Genomic DNA, 15,895 nt, shown 5'->3' on the forward strand with positions numbered 1-15,895 from the left:
GATTTTATTTTATTTTATTTTATTTTATTTTATTTTATTTTATTTTATTTTATTTTATTTTATTTTATTTTATTTTATTTTATTTTATTTTATTTTATTTTATTTTATTTTTATTTTATTTTCCTTAGCTCCTAGGAGCATTTCAGAGTGGTCAAGCAAAGAAAGTTAGAAGCCACCATGTAAAATAGAAAGACAGAGACTTGTGATTTGAGGGTAAGGAATCATGAAAGACAAGAGAAGTAACAGTTGTTGAAATTGATGAAATTAGAATTGGTGAAATGAGGATTCTGGTAGGATTTTTTGATGTCAGAAAACATATTTCAAATGTAAAATGTTTTCTTAGAATGAAAAGAATTCTTGTCATCTTGTTGCAAAGCAGATGAGCTGCTCCATTTACTTTTGTTTTCCAGCCAAGCAAGCAAGAGCCTGAGGGAAGTATGGAGGTACACAGTTATTTCATTTACAAAAGTGCAGCTATTATGTGTTTATTTCCAAGACCTCCTTGTGCAGGAAGCTTCTGGGTTTAAATATCAACATTCACTAAACAACATTCAATAAAAACTTGGATTAGAAGCATCCACTGACCATGTCTGTATTTTAGGAATTGGTGCTAGAAATCCAGTATTTGGGGTTTACACTTTGGGGAAGGTGCAGTGGAAAGCTGTGATACAGAGGTATCTTGGAAAGAAGCTATTTGTGGTCAGCAAAGATTCTTTTCAAGGTTGTTAACCTCTGTATCCCTGAATTGTGTTTACATAGCTGCCTAAAGGATTTCTGCAGTTCCAGTTGGAATATGTTCCCCAACCAAAACACTTGTGTGACACAGCAGTTACCATTTGCCCCATGGATGCTCACCATGTTAGGGCTGAGGTAACCTCTGGCTAACTTCTAAGAGAGCTGCACTGGTTAAAATTCTTCATACACATGTATTTCAATATTAATTAGGCTTTTAGGCTTATTAATGTTATGATTACTGCATTTTGTCAAGACACAGGGCTGTCACCCAGGAAGTCTTATCTGTTGGCTTGCAGTTTTGCCTAAGGCATGTTAGCCTGACAGTTATATTGCTAGAATTTGGAGAATTTGTTGTAATCAACTATTGTTGCTAAAATGCTAAGTTCTGTAATGTAAATGCACAGGAAGGCTATGAAAGATGCATCCTTTTCTATTAGAAAAAACCAAATTTCAGTATTTAAAAAAATTTGTATGTGTTATGTGCAGCTAAAGCTATATAATCAGATCTTGTCTTTTTTCATTGTCTCTTGGAAGTGCTCATGTATTTTCCTCCTCTCATAGGAGTCTTAATTTTTCCATTGGAATGGCATGTTCACATTTGACAAGTTTTTCAGCAGCGCTTCCTTTTTTTTTTTGTTCATAGTACTTGTATCTTACCAAAATGTGTCTGGTAGCTCCAGAGAAGAGGAGTGCATGAACTAAAATAGCCCATTACAGTTCAGATCTTTCCAAGGTTCATGTTCCTCACTGAAGAACCTCAACACGATGAAATATTTTGAGGTTAGTGAAGGCTGATTTTTTGATGATAAATACCAAGTCCAGATTTGTACAGTGAATCTGCCTCTTACAAAAATCTGTGTCAGCTCACTTTGCCAGTTTTTGCTGTTATCACAACCCAGGTGTATGAGACTAGGGACTGATTTTTATTATGCAAAATCTTATGGAGCATGTCATATGAATTAGGGTAGTGTTATTTTGGTTCTGCTAATTGTGTGCTTGGCTGGAGGGACTTGAGAGAGCACTGATAGATGTTCCCTGCTAAACACAAGAGGAGATAAAAACTAAGTGCCCAAGTCAACAGCATAATAAAAATGGAGGCACTTCAGTTTCCTAAAGCTCAAATTACCTTTCAGGAGCAAATTCTAAACTCTGAACCACTGGAATTTGTGTAGTAAGTGAGACACTGGCATTTTGTAGTGCCCATGAGGAGATGAACCCACAACTTAGAGTATTTGGCCACACCTACCTGTCCTGTATTTTACCTGAATCTCCCTATCTTGGACGTGTCTTTTTCATGTGCGAAAATATGTTAATCTTAATTTTGATATGCTGTGTAGGCTGCCAGTCCTTTCACAGCCATACTGATGGTGGGCAGCTCTTGGGCTTGCCAGGGGTGTGGCAATGGGTGATGTTTGTAGGAGGTGTAACATCTGTGGGGCAAGAAGGGGTTCACCACCTTGCCTGAGGCAATAGAGAGGTGGTTGCATTATGTCCAGATGTGCTGTGCATGCCACTTTTCCATATCCCTGATCAAATCAATGTGATTTAGCCAGAATAATTTTTAAACTGCATGAGTAAGAACCTTTCTGCAGTATGGGTCTTTAAGTTCTCTTCAAATAGGGAGTTATTTTGCCCTTTGCTAGGCCTTTTTATTTTAATGGTTGCTGAGGTTAATGAGTCTTGTGTTCAGATTTTAATGCTGCTTTTATATGGCTGCAGAAAATAGCTTAGACACACAACCTTTATACTTGTAAACCTAAGGAAGTACAGGATCTGTGGACTTAGAGGCCAGTTGCAGTGTGTAAAGGCTCTTCACTCAGAGGCACTAAAATTTTAATCTTTTCAATATTTGCATGTATTTTTAGAGGTGCACAATTTCCAACTTCTGCCCCTCCCAACCTTGTTATGATGTGCTGTTGAGCTGAAAATAAGAGCTGATATTCCCTCTTGGGCTCTGTTCCAGCAGTGCTTAGGTCCTTAGGAACAGACACATCTTTCTCCTGCTGTTTGCCTGGAGTTCTTTCCAGCTCTTTAAATCACAGCACTGAGATGCCAGCAATCCAGATACCAGAGGCTCTGCTTCATTTCTCCCAGGTAGAAATGTCATTTGGCACTTACCTACCTATTCTTTGATTGGACCTTTTTAAGACACCTTAATTTGATGTATTTGTGATTTCTGTAAAAGACTTTGTATACTGTAAATGAAGATGTATCATCTCAGAAACGAGGGTCACATGTTTAATTGCAAATGACTTGGCTTTACTGCATTCTGGTGTAATTTTGTGATGTCCTCACCCAAGAACCAGCGCGTGATTATTTGTAAGCTTGCCATCCCTGGGAGGAAATTTGATAAGGCTTTCAGGATCTGTGTTGTAAGGCCAGTAATTGCTGTGATCCAATAAGGGAGAGCTCTGTGGTGGCATCACTGGAGAGAGTAAGCATGGTGTGACTGCTGCTGCTTCTCGGATCATGCTGCCTAATGAAAGATTAATGATGAGATAATGCTCTGTAACAAACATCTAATCCTGCCACCAGGTCGCAGGTTTGATTTGAACCAATCAATACAGTTCATTCTCCTAAAGGTAGCTAATGATAGCATGCTTATGAGAAATGAAATGGCCTGCAATCTAAGACGGCCTGCTCCTTCTCACTGTGTCAGCTTTAAAGAAACAGCATTCCTTTTATAACATCATCTAAACCTTGGGAAGAAAGGAGAGTTTAAATTCTGGGGGGAAATGTTAAGAAAACTTTTATTAAAAAATAGAACTCAAGAACGGAATCCTTTATATTAAAAATAAATTAGAATTAAAACTCAATGAAACCTAAGTTGGAAAGAAAAATATCTCATATTCTCAAAGTTAATAGTATCTGAAAGAGAAGAGAGTTTGATTTGACCTTGGTGTTTAAAGATCAGATGTACATTTGTGTGTGTATTCTTAATCCTTAGAGTGACTCACTTGCCTGTGAAAGGCAGGAGGTCAAGTCCCCTCTATGTCACATTGCCCCATCTGAGGAGAAAAGGAAAGAAATAGGAATATCATTCTTCTTCAGGGCCAGATAAATACAGATGTAACCTACTGAGTACTTTTTTAAAGATTATACCAGCTATATTAATCCCAGAAGTAAGATACTATAAAATATGAATAAGGGACCTTGACTTTTGAGCTTTTGATTATGATACTTCAGCTTTCCAAGATGCAGAGTGGGAACTCCCTACCCATCTTAAGCAAAAACAAAATCAAACAAAAAAAACCCAAAAAAACCCCAAAAAAACAAACCCCCCCCCCCAAAACAACAAAACACCCCAAACTCAAACTTAAATGCTCTAATGAAATATTCTGATTTTCATAGCAAAGTAGAATTGCAGTCCTTTAGGTATGAACAGGACCATACTGAGGTGGCTTCATTTACTTCTTAGGTACAAAACAATATTCTAAAAAATCATGGTAATTTATTTCCTAGATGAAAATAGTTCTTGCTTAGTACTTAGGATACTTGCCTGTGTGTTTTTTTCATTCTAGCTTGGTAATACAAGCTTTCTAAGTATTAGCATTATTATCATTATCAATGTTACATTCCTAATACCTGGAACAAATTGAAATTGTAACCAAAAATATCAATTTGTCATCAAAATATCAGTACTGGAAAGTGCATTAAATGTAAATAGAATTTTCATGCTAACATCATTTCCCAGGAGCACAGATGCACCGAAACACTCCCTTGCAGTGACTAAGCAGTGTTTGGTGAGTAAGGCACCTCCTAAGACCTGAAGAGCAATTCTAATAGCAATTTCAGACTTGCATTTTGCCACTCTTACACAGTTGTAAGAAATATATATATATTTGATATTAGATGGCATTTCTTAATGTTTAGCTTTCTAGTTTTCATCATACAGCACAAATTAGTCACCTCTAGCTGCAATCTGAGCATCTGTGCCTCAGTCACTGGAGCTGTATCTGTTTTATTTGATTTCTTGCCCTCTGTATCGATTACATTTTCTTTCCAGACTGCACCATGATCAATTGCCATCGTGTTTCTTGGATTAACTTGGATTTCTCATATTTTCTATTCCCATTTCCTTTTTTCTATTCCAGTAAGTGCCTTGAAGTTTTAAATGTTTAAATAGAGCCTCTTTCCCATAAACCCTGGAATTTGCCAGGATCCCTTCTTACAAGAGGAGCATGGTCTAATGGTGAACAACCTGAGAGCCGGACCCTGCTGTGTTTTTATCCCAGCTGATTTTCTTTTGTGGCCTTAGGCAGGTCTTTAAAATACCTGCCAGGAGAGCCATGAGGATTAATTGAGCAGACAAAGTGCTGTGTAATGCTTAACATTGTCTGACTTTAACAATCAGTGTACATTTCAAGTGCCAGTCTTGAAAACAAAGTCTGTGATGTTAGTGGGTGAAATTGTTGGGTTTGGGTTTTTTGAGTGATCTTGCCTGTAGAATGACAATAGGATTCTTGACTCCAGCCATACAAATTCATAGTTCCACATACTTCAGGGAATAAAGAGTCATTTCTGTTTCACCTTGGTAACTGGTATTTTTTCTAAAATTTCCTGTCAGTCTTAGAGAAAAATATAAGTTTGTCTGTCTTTGTGAGGATTTGTATTGAAATGAATTTCAAACTTGTTGCTATCCATAGTTCTGGAACAGAAGATGGAAAATAACAATATCCAGAAGAAAAATATGCAAAAACTGATGTCTAGAGAAACAAAGCAGTACATAATGTTGTTCATTTTAAATTGTAATAATTTCCACATGAAGGATATTGTAAAAGAAATATTCAAAGTATTGAATTTTGTCGGCTTGTTAATAGTTAGATCTGACTTCTCTTATTAGAGTAGATTTATCTATATCCTTAGTGTTTATCTTATTTTTATTACTGTGTCAAACTTCTCTGTAATTGCATTGTTTTTACTTCATTTTTCTTGAATATGAGTGGCAAGATCTTGCATTGTTTCATTCTGATTAGTACTTTGTATACTGACACTGCCTTTCCTGGCAACATCTCACCCAGAATATCCCACTGTTCTTTGTGCAACATCACAGTGATTGCTCACAGTCATCCTCTGATGCAGTAAATATGCCCTCTCTTTCTCCTCACTTGTAATTTCAGCTTGTCACAGGAATTCTTACTCCTTTATGAATGACCATGCACTTCATCTATTCTGTTTCTGTCATTGCAGCGTTCTCTGCTCCCCCTTGGTATGAATACAGTCTTTCTTTGTACTAAGAGCTTATCACGCTAGTTTCTCTGCCAGGATCACAAGGGAAAATATTAAATATGTCTCAAGGCAGCTACTTGAGGAATTACCCTTACAGCTTCTCTCTAGTCTGATATTGGAATTGTTTGAAAGGCTTTCTCTTTAACCACAGTGTAGAAATATAAGTGCATATATTCCAAATTTTCCTATTAAGTATATGCATAGATCTTAGATTTTATAAACCATACTGAAGCATAAAAATGGATTGCCCTGCAGTAATCAGAGAAGTCTCAGAGAAGTTCTAGATGTTCATCGGGTGTTTGCAAAGCAGCTCCACTCAGTCAATTGTGCCAGCACAAAGATTTCCAAGCCAAGCATCACATTTAAGAAAGCATCTCTGCAGTTGCTTCTTGCTTCCAGTCTGTCCCCTGTGTAACCAGGGCTGTGATTTGGAGCTGCCAGGGCTGGCATGTGTTTTTAAGCACCTTTCAGTGGCTGAACAAGCCAGTGTTTCTAACTGAAGTTCAGGCTATGACATCCATATGCACTCTGAGCTTTATCTAGTCAGGAGTACTGCCAAGGATGAAGCATATGCAACCTCTTTGGACAACCTGCTCCAAAACTTGGCTGGTGAACCATGTTCATTCTGAACTCAGGCTTGCCTGAGAATCATTATAATTGTTTTGCTGTGTTGTTGTTTGGGCCTGATGTACTTAAGCTAGCATGCACATTGTTATTTTAGGGGCACATTTATCTGTGACCCTCACCCTGATTTATATGTAAAATAGGTAGCCCACCCAGAAATTTGGCCAAGTTATTGGCTATGGACTGACAGTGGGGCCTTTTAGTAAGTGGATATTTGAGTGTGAGCACAACTTTAGTTTATATTTCCCAAGGCAACCTCCTGCTTCTATTTGGCACGTGATTTGGGAAATATAAATCAAATCATTTGGCAAACTGTTTTTCTGATGTCATTCACAAATGAAGCAGATGTTTAAATGATCCTGTTTACCTTAACTGTAGTGTAAAAGGTGAAGAAGGAACCCCTTTTAAACTAGTCCCTGAACATTTTGTTCTTGAGTTTCAGTTGAAGCTGAAACTTTTGGAAAATTTGTCTCTGATGTCAGTGGGAATGAGATGGGGCATGTTTATAGAATAAAGGCATTATGTTGGCTGTTAGTGGTACAATGTGTATGAATAAAAAGGGTTTATCTCACTAAATGTTCAGAGGTTTGCCTGAAATCACTTTCGATCTCCTTTTTGTTCTCTATACAGTAAACTATGTAATTAGGGAACATGTTATACAGCAAACTCAGTTTAAAAAATTGATTTTTAAAGCATAAAAGAGGCAGTGACTGAAGTCCTGCCAGGCTCTATTGAATACTCACATGTATTATATTGTAAACATAATATGGTTATACTGTATGTTGTCATAATAATTGGCAATGGTACTGGAGGCAGTCATTGAGTGCTTTGTTCATGTGGTAATAGATGACAAGGGCTACAACGTTTGTTGGCAGCAAAGTTGTTTTCCTATCTCTTTCTCTTCGTAAATTGGTTTCAGAATAGTTTTGTGGGGTTTTTTTCAAACTGACTGTCTTAGGAACCAGATGGCTTTATCTCTTTTTAATGACATTTGGGATATTTTCCTTACAAGTGGTGTCCACTCAGTGCTGCCACAAAGGCTGCATTCTTCATTTTTCTTAAAGCATGGCACTGTGATGAGAGAGAGAAGGCTCAGCAGTGGCCCACAGCACAGAGGGGTGGATTGAGATTCAGTGGGATCCAGGACTGAAAGGTAACCTGGTCAGGAAAGAACATAAAATATTAGTCTAGAGGCCAGCAAATGGTTTTAGGTTTGTGGATAGGAACAGCCCAGCTAGTCTGTGTAGACTTGATTCTGTGATCCTAACTCATGCAAGCCATGTTACTGGTGCCCAGCAGGCTGACATGGATGGGACCTCTTCCTTGTGAGTGACTAGAAAAACTGCCCTATCAATTTGCAAAGGTTCTGAAGGGGCAGTCAGAATAGAGAACAACTGGGGAATGGCCATTTTTCCTGCAGAAACTCCCAGAGGTTTTTTTTCCTCTGTTAATTGCTAGACTTTCATGGGACATAACCCTCTTCAAATTATTTCTTTTAAAATCCAGATCACATGTCAGGCAGGGCTCTGCAGGATCCTGAAAGACAATTTGTGGTGGCTTCAGGTATTCACAATAGGCATTCGTTTCAATTGTAAGGGAATTTCACCTAACACAGGTTTAACAGCTGAAAAAGGTTGTCTGTACCAGCATTTCCCCTTCCAAATTCAGACCGTACGCCTCAACTTTCTTAGCTTCAGATTCTTGTCAAATCTGCATCAACACACAACCTGTGCATCACCATGCTTTTACCTCTATGTATATCTTTCACTTTTTGCCAGTTTGAGTCAGCTCTTCCTGACTTCAGTTACACATGGTGTAGTCATGTGCTTCTTCCGTTTTCAGGCTTCCATGCCTTCTCTCATACTGTTTAGGTCCCTGTCCTGCTGTCTCTGTGTCATCGTTTTCTGTCTCATTTCACATGGTGTACCACTCACTGTCTCAAAGTCCATTTGTGTCTTTTCTCCGTTTTCAGTTTCTTTGGACTTCCAGCTGCAGAATGTTCCACCTGCAAGTATCTCTACTTCTGCCAGCAGGACAAGAGTTGCAAACCAATCAGTTCTACAAGGATGTCTTGTTCCTACAAAGCAGACATAACTTGATTATGTCTTGTACTGATGTGTGGGATTTGGCTTTCTCTGTTGTCTCCATGGTTATTCTGGATCTGTAAAGCTGCTGCCAAAAATCTGAACCTAAGGCAGGGATTGTCTAAAGCTCTCACTTGATCCATAGCAATAGCTCAACAATTTCCACTTAGAGAGCATGCAAATTAACATTGTAATGTTTTTTCAACATTGTAAAGATTTTGTTTAGTGGGGTCTGATGAAATTGTAGCATTTTTTTCTTACTGATATGTAGCAACAGGTGCTACATAGTAGTCACAAGTGCTTTTCCCATCATTATTCTGATTGTTTGTTGTGTCATTGATATGTTAAAACAACATTTGCTCATAAAGAATTATTGATTAGGACATGCTAGCAGGTTCTCTCCCTACACCAGTGCTCTGTACAGTAAAAGACATGCATTGGCTACATGGGATCAGAACAGGAGAGTTTTCACTGCACACAAGGGAGCTGAAAATTGTTTTTCAAAACCACAATGAATTTTTCTTGGTGTACTTTACACCCTGTGAGGGGAAATCTTCTTGCAACAGTGCTCAGTACTGTAACTTGGACTGATTTAGTTTGTACTTTAACCAATGATCCTGCACTTTTTTGTTTTTTTTACTCTTGTCCAGTCTGCTGCTTTAGCAGTCAGGCTTTACAAACCATGAAAAATCTTACAGGTAGGGCTGTACTTAACCATACCTCTTACTCTGGGGGAAATGGTAGAATCTGATAGAAAGGTTTCTGTACTGGAATAACCAGATTTTGGGCCTCTACACTGGTTTATATCCTCTACACTGGAAAATTCAGAAAAGGGTAGTTTTGCCATTCCTGAGATTCTAAGGTGATATGCTTGAAGGCACACAACTTTGCCATAGGAAAATTGCCTCTCCAGGTGTTTTCCAGCTTTATCAAACCTTGTAGCAAAAAAGGAAAGGAGTGCACAGACACAGCTTTTCCTTGATGAATCATCTTATTTATTACAATTCTCCCTTTGATAAAATTATTTGCAAAGAGGATTGAAGCTCTTGTTTTCTTCGAAGTGGCACTGTCTATTAGAAAACTGAAAGATCATGTATTGTCTTGTGCATATATGTCATGTGAGAGGTCATGTAAGTTGCTGCTTCTTGCACATTGATAAATTCACACCTGTCTTATTCTGGAGGCTGCCCAAAGAAAGGTGCAGAGTTTGTGAGCATGAATTGGGTGCTGCAGCACTTTGGAGTCATGCTAAACTCTTTGTCCTTCGTACTACCCTAACTTTTCAAGGAGTGCTGTGGAAAATGTTGGCTGTCATCCTTTAAACAGCACAATGTTTGCATTTCCCTTGATCGTCATCTCAGAGCAAAGTTCAGCAAGTTGAGGAAGTGTTGTTTAAGTGCAATTGATCTAAAAATATATCAAAAGGAAGGCTACTGTATATGAACAAATCATGGAGAGGCTTTATATAGGCTTCTTGATATCTGTAAATACATAAAACAAGGAAGCAGCAGCCTATGACATGGTTATTTCTGGAAAAGCGGAAGGTCTGACTGTTATTATACCATGCACAGAGCCAAGCAGTTGCTCCTGAAGAAATTGTGTGTGGAATTAAAACCCCCAAAATTAGAACCATTTCCATAGGGTTGTGAACACTCTGCTCCAGATCTTGCCGCTGCAAATCGATGGTAAATCACATATTAATGTAAACGGGATCAGGCTTAGGATTTCCACTTCCCTCTACCTGCACCCTTTTAACAAAACCCTTACCTTTCCAGGAAATATTTATTCTGAAAGAAGCCTGAGGATCTGATAATCTTTAGTGAATTGTGGCAGATCTCAACATAGACTATTCCAAAATCAGTGAAGTGGTATGTTAGTATCTACTCAGTTCGTCAAACAAGGAGAGAAAAACATATTTACAGTATCTGCATGGGGAAAAAAAGCTGGAAGAAACTACTAGCTCAGTTTGCTGTCTGTGTCACAGGTCATTATTACCCAGTTACCTCTGTATAGATTATTTTATGTTCAACTGTGATGGTAAGCAGGCAAATACACGCTGACCTACAACACCCAAAATCTTATCCAGCCTTGAACTGAAGAGGCCATTGAGATTTCCCATGGTAATTTCAGCTATAAATAACTTGTTGTTTAATAAGCCATGTTTCTACATGAGCTTTGTGTTTACACTAAGTAACCATTAGGAACCAGCATTTTCTGTTCTATTAAGTCGAGCTAGTTAATAATGTTAACACATGAGTGTTTTCTTCTAATATGTCACTGTATTTCCTCTTCAAATAATTTTGTCTGCTTTTTTAATGTTTGTTTTTATATTTAAATTTAATTTTGAAAGCATTCTTTCTTTCTAAATTGTGCAACTTGATGTGGTGATTCACAGCACATCTCACCAGTGAAAAAGCTGGTATTGCTTTTTGTCTATACACCCAAGGAATGTTTTAAGACTGGTTTTTAGTTTGGATTTTTTAGCTGTCTGTCACCTGTAATTCTTGGTATTTTCAGACCATGTGTTTTCCAGGGAGAGGACTTGGCTAGTGGTGAGCTTTTATTTCTACTCCCCTTGCAGTTTGCTGTATTAAGACATGCTTAATTAGAACTGGCTTAGTTTATGAAGTGCTTCAAATTGGTCTGTATTAATATCTTCATCTTTCATCCTCAGTCTTATTGATCTCACAAACTTTGTTATCATGGACGCATGTATTTATTTTCTTCTCATGAAAGCCCTAAAGTTTATGTTGCAAGTCTCCATTCATTATTACTTTGTTAGATCTTTCAGTTTTCAGTTCAATATATTTTACTGATAGTTTTGTGCCAGTGTTCATAATGAGAATGTCATACACTATTAAGTCAAGTGCTCTCCACAGATATATTGCAAATATACAATTACTTTCATCATCCAAATACTCATCTCATCAAACAATGCAAAGACTTGTTTTTGCAAAACTGGGTTCACTGGGATGATATTAATTATATTCCATCACTTCCATTCTTCATTAAATTTGTAACAGCTTTATTACCTGGAAGGAAGGTCAGACTCAGTGTCCATTAGTTCTGAGTCATCCTGCTGGCCTCTGTTATTATTGGCACAACATTAGCACTTTTTCAGTCAAATGGGATTTCCCTGGAATGCCTTAATTTAGTAAAATAAACATGATTAGCTCTCAAGTCTTCTCTGTCTTACTTCTTAGGTGTGAGGTAGATGAATTGGCTGACTTTAAAATGTTGATTTCTAATGCATGTTGTATAACATCCTGATTGGTTACCAGGGGACTGGAAAATAGTTCAGTTTCATCATGTGACATAAGAACAGCTGTCCAAATTTGGAATAAAAATATTTCTAAATATTTCTGTCTCTTCTGCATCACTATTAAAAGTTTTATCATTTCCATCTGGCAAAGGGTTTCTATAGCTGCTAGGGTATTTTAGTCTTGATAAATTTGAGGGTTTTTTAATTCTTCATGTTACATTGTTGATGTCAGCTGTGGACTTTCTGCTGATGTTTCTAACTTATTGATACTTTTCCCTTTCTAACTTCTAACTCATAGGGATTATTACTGTTTATCTTAATTATTATAGCGCTTTTTATTATGAATTTCTACTTGCACTTGAATTGTAAAAGGAAACAGCATTTTTAGGCAAAATTATCCTTCCCTCGACTGTGGAATTACAAATTCATGACCATCCTAAGACTCTTTTAAAAAACTTCTGACTTTAATTCAATTTCAACCATAATTTTGATTACTGTGATAGGATTCTGAAGTTGCAGGTTACTGACAACTGCAGCACATATATCACACTCATGTTTTTATGCAAAAGCGTCTCCCTTATCTCATCTACTCATTATACATTGTTAGTGTGGTTTGTTGGATTTTTTAGCACTTAAATCACATTTTAGCATTTAAGTCACATTTTACATCATTGTGCAGTGTTCACTAATAATAATGGCATCATTCTCTTGCACTGATGGTAATTTCATGATCTCTGGTTCATTACCTCTTCCAATCTCAGTATGTAAAGGACTGAAAAAGTCATATTTTAACACTCTGTCATGCTAGTTCCAATTTGTCAGATTCTGAGCATGTTCTGGGTTTGCTTTCTTGCCAACTTCCTCAGGTGTAACATCCTTCCTGCTGTAACATCCTCCTGCCTACTCCAACTTATCTCCAATCAAACAGAGGTAAACACTTGCACTGTCCAATTTTTGAGTTTTTCTAAGAGGTGAAGTTACCACAGGGAATGTATTTTCATCAAAGCCCTGTTAAAGAGGTCTCCCCAAGACATGCACTTATTTGTCTGTTGTCCATATGATCATATTTACTCTGAGGATAATGTTGTCTGTTCCAGAAGTGATGCTGCAAAAGTGAGATTTCAGATACATTTCATCATAGCATTTTGTTCTCTATGCAAAATTTGCGCCAGCATGTCTCCCACAGTAGTATACCATGAATGTAGAATCTGTGATTCTACCAGCAGAAGGCAAAACTAATTCTTTTTCTTTTCCTTATAGTCTTGTACAGCAGACCCTCATTTTAGTCTTGTGCATTTTGTCTCTGTGGCTCAGAGTCCCACATATCTGGAGGATGTGTCAGTATTTTGTTCCATACCAGTGTAATATTCTTCTTCTTTTAGAATAGTGTGTTCTAAATTAAAAGGGGTGATATAAAGGGTGTTGAGGGAGCTATAGCATCCAGCTGGTTTGTAAGTGATGTTAAAGGCTGCTCCCAGGAGTTGAGCACACTGCATGTTTTACAGCGAGAATTCACGTTTAGTCAGCATTCTGAAACAATAGCTGTTCAGAGGTGATAAAGCAAAAATGTGGCTTGGGCATGCCTCCTTACTTTAGTATTTTAAATCAAATGCTTTCCCAGGGCAGGGCCCTTAGCACAGTTCTCCCTCTGACTTTCTCTTTCTTTCCTGAAATATAATAATCACTGTAGGTTCTTCTGTCTCCTGTACTCCTGGGAAAAACTGTTTCCTTAATCACACACATTGCAATTAAACCTCCTAAACATCATCTTAGTAATAATTATTTTAGAAATATTCCTGATTAAACCTGCCAATTAGCACAGACTAGGAGGAAACTAGAAGTAAATAATTACTTCTTTCAGTATATTTTCCTATCCAGAATACTCACAGATAATGAGCAGAGGAAAAGACAGCTGGCAAAATTGAACTCTACTTCTTTTTTCAAGGGCTTTCAGTCTGGTTTCTAGCTAAGGGAGGAGAGAAACAATAACCAAGCAGAATTAGGATGTACAAAGGCTTTTAAATGCAGGCTTTTATTTTTCTAATTATTATCTATTTTATACTCTGTTAAAGTGATTATCTCACACATACTTAATCTCATGTTCTCCAGTGATAGAGACAAAAAACTTGTCCTGAGTGTCACATGTTTAACCTGTGACCTTGATGTGATCTATCCAGATCACGTTGCTGAGGAAATCTTTAGGGTCTCGTCAGTATATGAGGACACTGACTTCCTTCTGAATGAAAATCATGGAAGGACTTTCTGTGATAAACCAGAACAGTCCTACTGTAGTAGCAGTGTTAGGTTTGACATGATAAATGCAGAAAAAGTACTAAGAGGCAAAGAGACTGAACCACAGAGTCTTTCTGAATCCAGACTTGTTTGGATGTTTTGGAAAGAGAAAATGAAATTGTCACATGGTTGCTGATTACATAGTGACTGAATTGTTTGAAACTCGTGTGCTTTGGGAGTCTGCAGCTGGGAAATCCCCAGCATGTGACTGGTACAGCTGTGTTTGATAGTGTGGTTAAACTTCACTGCAGGCCTGAGTATTTCACCACATTGCATCTTCTACTTGCCTGTTGCAGCATTCCAATAGCTGCCAAACATTCCTTGTCTTTCAGAATTTGCATCAGGGTTTGAGCATCTGGGCTGCTTGAACTGTGCTAATCTTGTGTTGATAAAGCAATGGGGAAATAGAGTCCCAAGTGAGGCAAAGGCAGATTTCTTATTAAGGGTGAACACAGTTTCTTTCAGTCATCTGCATTTGTGCCACACTGCCAGAAGAAATAAACCAACCGTTAGGAAAAGGGGAACTTCTGGACTTCTGCTTTTCTTCAAGCTATTTTTGTGCTTATCCATCCCCATCTTGTTCCTGTGTTTCATCCTCCTGTGGCAGCTTGTCAGCAGTGGATGTGGTGTGTTTTTTGGGATGGGAGCTCTTTGTTACTTATTGGTACAGTGCCAAGGATAAAGAGACACAATTCTTTATGGGGTTCAGAAGACTTTTTGTAATACAAATGCAATATCCACTATTGGTTCCCTGGTTGACTTGTTTTGACCCACTGTGTTGTGGCACTGTGTGGTGCAAACTGCCACCACATTCCCATGGGAAAAGGGAGATGCTGCACTGTGGCTCTGAAGTGACCCTCAGAGGCTTGCAAGACAGGCTTCTAGCTACCTCCTTGGAAATTTGGATCATTAACCACTGCAAACTATCCCTGTGGTGACTTCACCTGATAAGGAGTCAGCCATTTCCACACTTCTGCCACCTCCCTGGAGATTTCCTAACACTCCATGGGCTCCACTGTCTCTCCCAGAAAGGAACTCATAGCACAGCCTGGTAGCAACCAGCAAGGAACCACCTCTTCTGGAGCCTGGGGTATCAATTATGTGGTCCCTAGAACACTGTGATCCCTGACCAGAGCAAGTTACTAAGAAATAACTGATCTGATTTAGGAGAAAAAAAAATTAAAAAATCAGTGAAGCACCAGGTAACAAAGTCTTACATACTGTGAGAAAAATGCACATTTTTTCCACCATTTGCAGAATATTTTCAGGATGGTGTCCCTTGAAAATACATTTAGCCTTTGCTTCTCAGATTTACCACATATTTCTTTCACATGTGTGATGTCCAGGCAGAATCCAGTGGAGCTTTGATATTTCTCCTCTATCTCAACTCTTCTGGTTTGGGGGTTGGTTTAATCTTTCTGCCAAAGTTTTGCATAACATTTAAAATACATTTTCCTCTTGGTGTGCATCACCTCATGTTTCTAGAGACCAGGTAAGGGCTTTTTCTCTGTTATTTAATGAATTATTTCAAAATACCTAATAGAGTGAGATATTGCCAGTAGCTTCCTGAAAGGATTTTGCTCATGTTTAATTTTATGCCTGAGATCTTTCACATGTGGTGGCAAAAACATCTGTGGTGCAATACTGTAGCACATTAACTTTGCCTTCT

At 38.0% G+C, this 15,895-nt stretch overlaps 1 protein-coding gene across 1 annotated transcript in view; it reads right to left on the minus strand.

Moving 5' to 3' along the window:
• Positions 1–4,181: 4,181 nt before the first annotated feature.
• DTL (denticleless E3 ubiquitin protein ligase homolog) overlaps positions 4,182–15,895 on the minus strand; it is a 167,069-nt gene continuing 155,355 nt past the window's right edge. Inside the window, exon 16 of the transcript XR_008436590.1 lies at positions 4,182–4,193. The gene's annotated coding sequence lies outside the window, so the exon portion shown is untranslated. The remainder of the gene's footprint in view (positions 4,194–15,895) is intronic.

This window comes from Vidua macroura, chromosome 3 (genome assembly GCF_024509145.1).
Source record: "Vidua macroura isolate BioBank_ID:100142 chromosome 3, ASM2450914v1, whole genome shotgun sequence".
In the NCBI taxonomy this organism is placed as follows: domain Eukaryota; kingdom Metazoa; phylum Chordata; class Aves; order Passeriformes; family Viduidae; genus Vidua; species Vidua macroura.